Source organism: Plutella xylostella, chromosome 29 (assembly GCF_932276165.1).
Source record: "Plutella xylostella chromosome 29, ilPluXylo3.1, whole genome shotgun sequence".
Taxonomy (NCBI): Eukaryota; Metazoa; Arthropoda; class Insecta; order Lepidoptera; family Plutellidae; genus Plutella; species Plutella xylostella.
The window spans coordinates 10,834,132-10,842,860 of NC_064009.1; the positions used below are offsets into that span (position 1 = coordinate 10,834,132).

An 8,729-nucleotide genomic window follows, 5' to 3' on the forward strand; every position below is an offset into this window, starting at 1 on the left:
ACAACATTGGTTTGTTGAAAATACAAAAGTACTCTGTGATTACTTGATTAGGTAAAAAATCTATGCCGACTGACGGGACTCATTATTCTGAGCCGTGAAATTAAACGATTATGACGTCACGACAGCCCGCCATCCTGACGGGAATTTCAAAGTGGTCGTGATGGTTGTAATTTTTTAACTTTCTTTAAAATACCTTAAATTACTTATTTTGGCGTTGAATTTTTTTTAACTATAATAAAGTGATGTAAAACTATCCAATAAAAGTATAAAAAAAATTACGCATATTCCCTATTTGTTTCAGATGCAAACAGTAACAATATCACCTACGGAATAAATTTGCAAATTTCGCCTCAAGTGACAGCTGCGTCGGTGGTGTAATGGTCAGCATAGTTGCCTTCCAAGCAGTTGATCCGGGTTCGATTCCCGGCCGACGCACACTTTTTACTTTTTTCACGACTGCGGCTCTACTGTATCATAGAATTAATTATTTTATTTCTAAGATTATAGAAGTTTGTTTTTTTTATTGACGTATTAATGAGATTTTCATATTCGTAAGTATCGAAGGTTCACAAAAAGAAATTGTTTTTTTTTGCCAATAAGCCCGTCTTTGTTTGCAAATAATTGAAGTCTACAAACTTGTCTTAAGGTGTTATTATAAACTAAAATATTAAAATGTTAAATAGTTCCTAACATATAAAGTAGATGGCGTTAGTGGTTCAATACGAAGCATCACCGCAGGAAATGAAATTTCACACTTGATAGATATTAACTTTTCCCCTCCCTATTTGTTGGTTTTTCAGCACCCTATTGCAATTTGCGGGTGCACAAGGGATGCGTAACCAAACATAGTGGCTGTTAGGCGCAAATTACTCGGAATGCCAAGAAAAGATTGCCTAGTCACCGCCTTTTGATAACTAACTCCTATACCATCGTTGTTAAGGTTGTTTTTGGGTCTTTATTTAGCCAATAAAATTGAGTTTGCTGTTTGTTAATAGAGGAAATGGTTATAGAGAAAGTGGTTCTGTTTTGTTATAGAACTAGATAGGTATTTGAAAGGGTAACTAACGATGCTGTACCGGCCTACCGTATACCTACCTACGGTGAAAATGTTATACACTTTATGAACTTCATCCACAACTTCATCAGCACAAATTAATTTTTGTTTCAGTAAAGAATTTCATTTTTTTTTGTGAATCAGTTAATATTATGTCAGTTAACTCAAAGTCTTTCTTCCCAAGGCCTATAAGAGGTCTATAGGAGCCAAAGAACGCTAATTGGTACTCGGGAGAGGCTATTTCCCTCTTCTCTAACCCTTTAGCGGCACCTACCAATTATTATTTGTAATTTAAATGGGTACATTGAACTCATTTTGTGTATTTACTGATGTACAATATAATTCGCACCTGCATACTGAAATAAAAGTTGCTCATTTTAGACATAGACTGGTACATTTATACATTGACACGTCTTCTTCTGGACCTTCACTTATAAAATTGCAACCATGTATAAATAGAACATAGTAACCAGTGAGTAAGTAGTTAGAAAACCGTCTAGAACCCTCAAGAACATATCGCTTCTTTCATCGAACAGGAATACGAACAGTGTAAGTGACCTCCATGGTGACCTCCTAACTCGTGAACTCGTGTAAGTCAAACTGACATCGAACAAACATAGCAAACAGACACAGAACTTACAACACCACAATCTCTCATTCCAAGTTTAAAAACATAAAGAGTCCCATCAAAGACAATAGTTAGAAGTGCAAGTTACTCGCAGGGTGCAAGTGGTAGCTGTATACAGGGTGGTGTCGGCGAGATCAAAGCGCGGCTAATGGGTTGTGCGCGGGGCCGCGGCCTCAAGGACCCGGGTTCGAAGCCTGAGGACTCTGAGGAGATAAGACTTGTATGAGCTACGTGCACTTTACAAGTTATTAGGTATTTGAGGGTTTTGTTGCTGTGTTCCACTTACGCTATTAACTCCATTATTACGAGGATTAGGAGGATTGTTACACAGACAATCAGTTGGTGCAAGCGTAGCGTTGGATGCCCTCCAGCCCGCTGCACCAACGGCCTTAGACAAGTAGCCGGTAGTGGCTGGATGAGGAAGGCCGAGGATTGAGTATTGAGACGCTTTTTGGGAGAGGTCTTCCTATAACCATAACCGGCAGTGGATGAAAACATGCTGTACTGTACGTTTACAAATGAATTGGAAATCAAACCTAGATACAAAATAAGATTTACTGAAGAAAGGAAATGGGTCCCTACATTGTTAGAAAAACACAATCTCAGTCGAAAAATACCAAGAAGTTATAAACAACGAGCAAGTACCTACCTACTAAAGACGTGGCGGTGTCTCAGCATCTAGACTCGTCTTAGCAGCTAGACTAGACCACTCGGCGTGTGTTTGCGTCTAGAAATTAGTCGTGTGACTTGTGACTGCCACTGGGACCGCGGCGGCGGATTCTGGACTCCGCTGCGGGATAGTTAAGATTGGACAGACACTAGAGATAGTAGCGATTGTAAGATTTGACACTAAATCTAGATTTAATATGTTTCTGCAAGTGGCCCTAAGAGTGCCGGTTATTTCAACATACCTCTTTAATTTTTATGCTATTTATGGTAAGTACTCCGTGGCGGAATCGTGGTGGATAAACTGATATTATATACCTTTTTCCGAATGAGAAGTTTATTTAAGAATGTTTATTTTTACAACCAAAATTAAACATTTATTTATTTATTTAACTAAAATTGCACAACATTACAGTAAATACTAATTTGTTATACATTTAACCTTAAATCTAAAATAAGTACAATAAAAATAAAATAAATCAACATAAACACAACTTCTTCAAACAAACTTTTAACAATGACTATAATTAAGTAAGTAAGTAATCATTTAATTTAATTTAGGGTATCGAACGAATTAACTTCTATTTATTTTAAGTCTTAATGAGCCTGTAGGTAGCCTATCATTAAAAATCATCAGTTAGAAAGCACCTAACTTCTCGCAACCCCAGCTCGCAGCACAATCGCAGCAGCTGTCCAGAATACTTGCCAAGGAGCGGCGGCCGCGGGCGCGACCCACTTCCTTTCACAACTTAACTGTATCTCTGTTTGCGATCGCAATGCGAGAGATATGCGCCGCGATTGCTTTACAGAATACCCGCTTTTTCAGCGTTTAAAGATGGCGCGCTCACTTGATAGGCCTTCTTCGTCCTTCTTAAGGGGATATCTTTGATCTTTGGCGACTTGGTTCTGAGGAAGTGAGTTTGTGTGTCAGTTAGTAGGTACTTATAATAGTCTGTAGAACCTTTCTATAGTGCCACAAACTTATCTGTTCCGGTGAGAGCGAACTAAATTGGTCCATACCTCATTACTTACTGAATGAATTTCATATTGACATAGATTATATGGACCAATTTAGTTCGCTCTCACCGGAACAGATAAGTTTGTGGCACTATAAGGCAGATTATTCGTCACGAGGTACCTATCGTATGTGATCACAGACAGAAAGTATGAAACTTCATAAGTCGTATGCCGTATGGAGCATTATTATAAAAGTACACGCTGGTTTTAATGAATTGTTCAGTATAAACGGTACCATCCATTCGAATTTCTTGACCTACGAATCGGAGGGCCTTCCACTCGATAACTCGTATAATATGCTGGAAGTTATTACTTCATCCTCTCCTTGCCATCTACCTATTTAAAATGACCTTCATTATGTCTTGTCTATCCTTGGCATATTCAATAAGCACACTGAAAACAATACCATAATAAAAGGATTAGTCAGTCAGTACCTACCTCAGTGAGTCACTGGCTCCAGAGTCTCTAGAACTCTAGACCCGTTCGACCGAGCTTGGGCCTGGAGTGTCGCATAATTAGCTCACATCAAAGCGGGCCTCATGCGATCATGCACACATTAGCTGTCCCGACAGTTCACATGAAAGAAAATCCAGGCTTTTCACGAGCCTAGTGCTTTGTCGAATGCCTAATTATGAGCTTTGTTTGTTGTGCTGTGGATGTGATTGTGATGGAGCATGGAGGGAGGAGCTCTCGGGACTCAAGATTAGGGGGTTTAAAAGATCTTCAAATAAAGATTTAACTCGAGTAAAAAATGCAATGGTGAGTAAGATACACTAAAATTAATCATGGTAGATTTATTTAGGGCATATAAATAATTTGTGTTCCATAATAATACCCAACGGGGCGATAGGGCTGACGGTTTTGGATGGCAGTGTGTTTATTATTATACATATATCTAGTTTTAAATAGGTAGGTATAGCCTTTTATGAATTTCATTGATATTTTATATTTTTATATTCGTATCTGTCTTACATGAGTTTTCAAGACGGCTGCTCACCGCTTGTCTAATGCGTAAGGAGAATGAACATAGACATTATCTTCCGTACATTTCCTTTACCGTTTTCCTCAATTGACATGCGGCTCAGCCATGTTAGATTTATATCAAATATTTAAATTATTTTCTCAACAATTTTGTGGGATTTTTCTTTACCTTAGACGGATAAAGAAGAACTTATAAATAAGTATAAGGTGTCTGTAGTGTAGCTCTTAATCGGACACCGAGTGTCCTTACGTTCTTAGCCATGTTTCATAAAAACGGACCTGTAGGTATTAGTAGTCTACTGTAGTAGTACAGTACGTGTAAGCATGACGCTATTAATCATATCTGGTCGGAATTTTAAGTAAGTAGTGCATAAAACTTATACCTACCTATGAAATAATTTTAATGTATTTAACCTCTTGAATAGAATAGACCCACCCTTGAGTGTTGTCATGTACCTACCGATAATGAATGTGTCGCCACATTCACGCCATCAGATTTTGCAGAAACAACCAATTCAATAAAAGTATCAAAATTGGTGCACTTCAAATAAAGAGGGTAAGCGTACGTGGGTAATGCGTTCTGAAAGGTACTTCGCATTTTATCAAAGCGTCTTGAAGATCGATTCTTTATGGGTTCCCGGACGATCCGCCGTGCCCCGAGGATCGCCTCCCTCCAGACTGCTGCGTCCCTCTCTGGCACCCAACTGTTGATATCGCCGCCTCTTTCACTGCAAACGTCATTGCGTGGCGCATTGTCTACCGAACTAACCCAATCGAAAAACACTCATATGTTTATGATGTCAAAATTGAATTCAGAATGCAAGTTTGCAGTTGAAAGGAAATTGGCATTTACATCGTTTGGGGAAAAGTGAGTTTTCCGCGGCAGAGGTTCGTAAATAGAGGCCGAGCACGCGCCGCGCCGCATTCGTGTGAACGTACCGGCACGCGAAACTTTTTGTTCCATTATCTTTTTTGTTTTTAATTTGAATTCCAAAAATAAGGCTTTCCAAGTTTGTAAACAGGCTCGTGTGTGTGCCAGTGGTAATTAGTGCAGTTTAGGAAGTAGTTCGGTGGTGAACCCTTTAGTCGGTGGCCTTTAAGTATACGAATATTTTAAGGTTAGATTTGTAAGTGCATTTTCTTTATCTCGGTAAACAGTGTGTTTGTGCAAAATGTGGTGAATATTCAATTCCGTGTTTGACCAAAGAATGTTCTAACGAAGGTAAGCCAGCTTTTTCCTAATTACTAGCTTGTAGCCGACCTGAAATGACTGAAGGGAGTGAATATTTTCAAAATACTGGCAGTCCCGGAAACCGGAAGCGGGCGGGTCGTTGACCCCGGTTGCCATGGCGACGGCGGCGGCTGCACCATGTGCCTGGAGCCTCCGTAATAGATTCGTTACCGGCTGAAATTGTTGCAATTTTCGTTGTTGGGGTCGCGTAGGATGGATGTGTCGGAGGGACCGACCTTTGTTTCCACCAAGTTCTTTAGACGGGACGTTTCTTGCGTGTGGCAGGCAGAGATATGGAAGCTCACGAGTGTAACAATGGGGTGGTATTTTGTAAAATATAGTGGTAATTTTTCTACACGACTAACGACTATCTTAAATTCGCCTTTTAAATAATACCTGCTTTAACTAAATGTGTACATATTTGCAATCATTGCATAGCGTTGGTTTCATTCAAATCCCATGCATATCAAATAGTTAAACTGTTCCTCAAAGACACTATCATCAAAAACCCTCCTATCCTACCCTCATTTTAATAAAAACTGAAGATCAGTCATCCAAGCTTATCGCATCCACAGACAAAACACACTTGAAGTTAAAAGGGAATTTTTAGTTTGAAACGTTTAGGTACTAGGGTTGCGGGAGTTGGCTGGAGGTGGATCGATGCGGGAATCCCTACGCGCCCTCGCACTAGGGCATGCAATACCGGAACTATTTTCAATACCGGTATTGAGTTCCGGTATTGCAACTCAATACCGGGATCCCGGTATTAATACCGGTATTAGATTTCCTTGTAATAAATGGCATATATTGTGATTAAAGGTCGTAAAGGTCAAAATAAAACAAGAAAAAGCAATGAAATTCAGTTTTTTGTAATAGATATTTACGAGAATTGAGTATAAGAGTTTAAATTTTACAATAAATTATTATTTTTACATCCGTGTCCGTTTACACATGGACAACAGTAGATATCAAACGGCCGAAAACTGCATCAAACGGTTGGAAACAAGTGCGCTTTCACAGTACATAGGAATACTATATCTTAATCGCTTTATTATAGTCTAAAAAAGTTCGATTCCGGTATTACTTCAATACCGGTATTAACTTTCAATACCGGTATTGAAAAAAGCGTGAATTTTGTCCCTAATACCGGTATTACGAATACCGGTATTGCGGTATTGCATGCCCTACCTCGCACCTTGCCACACCTCTGATGCTCTCTGCGCGCCTAGTACCTGTATGCTTATAATGGAGTATAGAATGCGGGACGTTCGCGGGATATATGTGCACTTTCGGCATATTATTTGGACTTCCTTGAATATTGGTACATTGAATGCATCAATCATGACGGCGATGGCGTTATTGTATTTATGAACAAGACTATCGATTGGCATAATAATACGCAATACCCCATGATTATGACTTTTTCATTTATTCCAAAAAATATTGATAGGCTTAACTATTTTAGTCAATTTTTGCCAAAACCAACAAACCAAAACCAACTTCAGCACATCATACACGACAACACGACGTACATAATAATTTATATTGATCTACGTGAGGAGTAGTCTACATCCTATGTTTTGAACCGCTAGTACGGGTTTACATACATACATATACATTATACATACTTACATATATTATGCCCCGAAGAGGTAGTCAGAGATGACTCGCAAGCAAGTCACCCGTTTTTTGTTGTACTCACGTGATAGGTCGCGAGCTGTATCACCGTTTTTGAATTTACGAAAGTTAAGGTTTTCTTCTGTCATTTGCATACATTATCTGTAGACAGTTTCACGATTATAGTTTTCGATAAAGACGCCACTTTGTAAGCGAGAAAACGTAAACTTTTATAGTTTTCGACAAACTCATAATCCTGTACTAGACGTACGGGCCCCAGTAGTGATCCAGCCCAGTGTTCCCGCGAGTGCGGTGCACGCATCGACCGCCACTTCGCACCTCCGCTGATTGTCCACTATCGCGTTACACCGAGACACTTCGCGGTGTTACAGCAACCACTACGCGTATCGAGCGATTATTATATTTGCGCCGTATTGTTAAGGGATGTTTTTTGTTTTAGACGTTTTGTATTACTTATGCCAAGTCGCTCCGTAAAAAGTTCTTTCTAAGTGTCGTAGTAAGATGAAAGATTTTGTAACCTCTGTGTGTATTTTGCGATTAAAATATTCTACGGCTCATCCACATTTGGCCGACTCTTAGGATCATAGGTTTTACTGGAGATTGTAGTTATAGGTGACAATATTTGTTGACTGTACATTCATCTATAGATATTGCTGATACGATAAAAGAGCAATATGAATTATGGGAGTTTGTACACCGTTCGAGTAGAAGTGGCGAGTAAACGCAAACCTACACTAGGCCCTCTGGTGTGTAACTGAAAAGATAACTAAGTTTCTGTACTCTAGTTAAGAAAGTCACCTGCTTTTCGCTATACATAAATAATAATATTGAGTCATTAGCCTTAAAGCCGGTTAAAGCATTCACCAATAGGGGGTCGAGGGGGTAACCCGACACTGATGTATGCGTTTCATCGTTTCACACCTTCGCTAAAAGCGGCTCGGGTTGCACGCTTCCTCCACGGTTAATGTGCACACCCCTTTATGTTGGTGCATGTTTGGCCAATGTTTGCCGGTGAAGAAATAAACATTGCGCTTTTGATTCTGGTGAAAGATGCTTTCTTTGGTGATGTGGTGTGCCATCGTACAATGTTACGTTTTCCCATAGAACATTATAGCCGCTCCTCTCGGATTAGATGAACCTTATTTTACTTAACTTTCATGCACCCCCGTCATCATCATCAGCCCTTTATCATCTACTGCTGGACATAGGCATATGTCATGGAGCGCCACAGCACTCTTCCTCATCCAGCCACTACCGGCTACCTGGTAACCTTAGTCCTCTGACAGATAACAGAGAAACCCCAAGCATAGCTCTCTCCAGTTCAGGGTCTCTACTTACCAACACGTGCATCGGTTCTTTGGCATCTATGGCCGGCCCATTGCCTCTTCAGATTTTATGATTTTTAAGAGCTATGTTGGTTACCCGAGTTCTTATACCCTTTTGAGGTATAATTCGTAAATTTTCTTATGATATGATATTGGCTCCAAGTTGAAACAAATAATCACCAATACCTA

The 8,729-nt window shown here is 39.6% G+C and overlaps 1 non-coding gene across 1 annotated transcript; it reads left to right on the forward strand.

Annotated features, from left to right (window-relative positions):
* The first annotated feature begins 363 nt into the window (after positions 1 to 363).
* On the forward strand, positions 364 to 435 carry Trnag-ucc. The gene has a single exon. It is a non-coding gene; the product is annotated as a tRNA-Gly (tRNA).
* The last annotated feature ends 8,294 nt before the right edge of the window (positions 436 to 8,729 follow it).